Raw genomic sequence first — 2704 nt, forward strand, 5'->3', positions numbered from 1 at the left:
CCCCCTAAGGATTATGGTAAAAGACCACAATAGCCCTATAAGCAATCATGAAACTACTGTTTATTGAGATGACATGCTCATTAATGAGCTACTTGGTACTCCTTCCCACTCACAAGTATTTTTGCATAAACAAATGTAAGTACACAACTTTTCACGTTTCCACATGCACTACCCAGGGCGCGTTTAGTTGCCCCCTGAAAGTCAGGCGCACTGTAGCGCACTATAGCTTTTCGTTTGTATTTGGTAATAATTGTCCGATCGTTGATTAATTAGGCTCAAAACGTTTGTCTCGCAAAGTACAACCAAACTGTGCAATTAGTTTTTGATTTCGTCAACATTTAGTACTTCATGCATGTACCGCAAGTTTGATGTGATGGAGAATCTTCTTTTTACATAGTGCCAAAATTTGCATTTTGGGTAACTAAACAAGGGCCCACTCGTAACTGAATTTTTCATGGACGGCATTAACCCAAACAAGCCGGAGGTGACTCCAAGAAGGAGACACCGTCCACGTCGCCGAAATTTTCTACCTCGTTGGATCTTTCAATCCGACGGCCCAGAAGATTCTACTACAGCCGGCTTCTGATTCTACTTTGCGACTTCGCCTGGCTCCTGGCCGCTCCCTTCTGTCCTCAACGTACGCTATTGGCTTCTGTGCAGTAGCAGCGTTCCGGCATATATATACCTGGGATTCCAGCTTCTACCGTCTCTTCCTCACTCTTCTCGTTGGTTCCGTCCTCACCCGATTCCTCAGAGCCGCCGCCCGCCTCTGCTCGCCGTCGCCGACCTCGCCGGTTCCGTGCCCAGCTCAAGCTTCCATCTGCCGCCCTCCCAGCGCCGTCCAGGTTGTTAGCCGTGCGGACGGCCGTGGCTCCCGCTTCTCCCCCTTCCTCTCTCTTCCTCGCTCTCCCTCTCGCCCTCGCTCTCCGACGCGGGCATGCGCGATGGCGGCTGCTGCGAGCCATCCGCGGCAGCGCCGCCCACCCTCCTCCTCCTCCTCCTCCCTCCCTCCCTCTCTCCCCTTCCTCTCCCTTTCTCCCCTTCCCTCCTGAGGCGGCAGCCGGCGCGAGGCGGCGGCGCGCCGGCGCGGGTGGAGCCCGACGGCCCCCTCCATGTCCTCCATCGTCCGTGCGGTCTCCTCAATGTCTCCTCCCGCCGGGGAAGCGTGTGCTTCTCTGGTCGGCGAAACCCTAGGTACCATGCCGGATGGGCCAAACCCTATACTCCGGGGTGTGCTCTCTCCCCTTCTCCCTCCCCTTCCTCCTATGCAGAACTGATATCCTTCCCTGAACAATGATGATTAATTGTTTCATTCATGTTATGTACTGAGGCTTGGGGATTGTGCAGTGATGATCTTTTTTAGACTGAGACAGTGGAATTGTGCAATGATGATTACATAATTATTTCATTCTTCCATGAATCTTGCTATTTTTGGTGCCTTTGTGGTGGTAATGTCGTTATATTAGTTGCACATTTTTATCCATTTGTTAGTCAGCATACATCCATTGTCAATGATGTCTTTGCTTCATACAGTTTATCGGTTGTTCTATTACTGAGCGCACCCTATTGCCAATGATGTATTTGCAGTTGGGCTTACTAGCAAGGTAATTTATTACTTAGTGAACTGCAATATCAGGGTCAGTTTTTGCCTTAAATTTCTAGGCTATACCTATGCATTGGCTTCATTCTTTGATTCCTATCCTATGGTTCTGACAATGAATATGGCTTTTCTATCTGAAATATGATTTTGCTCTTACCTAATGTCAACTCTGTCGCTTGAATCTGAGGTATAAGTTTACAGCCTTAATATAACTTTGGTATATGGAATTTGCAACAAACCGAATTCATGTTTCTCCACCAAGAGGTGTACAATTGGAAGGTTCTGATTACCATAAGCTACATAGGCTAAATTGGGGTGTTAATTTTGTAAAAGAACAGACCTAAATTGGCTTCCTTTTCTGTTCTACGGTTTGACCTTCAATGTCTGTGCTTGTGTTGTTCCTCTTCTATGTTCATTTTCGGTGCTGATTAGCTGTTCCAACTTGACAGATAGGTGTCTCCCGTCTTGAACCCCACAACCCTTTATGTTTCCTATGTATTAACTGAGCTAGCAATATTTAGACCTAAAATCCCTCCTTACTTCAGATTATTTCAGCGTACGAGCACTGAATAACTGTACTATCTTTTTTGTCATTATGATAATTGGTATTGTCACCTGTCTTGTGCAACAGAACCTCCTCTTTCTACATTCTTTTGGTGTTCCAAGATGTATTGCCATTCCTGTCGTCAAGTCTGGACTAAACAACTTACATGTGCTTTTCCATGCTTTTCAGGCTTCCACCTCATTTCCCATTGCATTATTGGTCTGTATATGTTTTTTGTCAGCTGCTGAAACTACGCTTCAGTGCTTATAGTTTTTGATGTATCCTTTGCATTTTCCTCATGTGCAATGGTGACCGCGCTGTGATGATTGCTTATTATTTTTGGTGTATCCTCCTCATTTCCCTTTGCGTTATTGGTCTTTATATGTTTTTGGTCAGCTGCAGAAACTACACTTGAGTGCTTATAATTTTTGGTGTTTCCTTTGCGTTTTCCTCATGTGCAATGATGACCGCGCTGTGACGATTGCTTATTATTTTTGGCGTATCCTTTACTGTTGGATTAATTTTTAGCGAATGGGCTGCTGCTGTCATGATTGCATCAT

The sequence above is a fragment of the Miscanthus floridulus genome, chromosome 5 (genome assembly GCF_019320115.1).
Source record: "Miscanthus floridulus cultivar M001 chromosome 5, ASM1932011v1, whole genome shotgun sequence".
In the NCBI taxonomy this organism is placed as follows: domain Eukaryota; kingdom Viridiplantae; phylum Streptophyta; class Magnoliopsida; order Poales; family Poaceae; genus Miscanthus; species Miscanthus floridulus.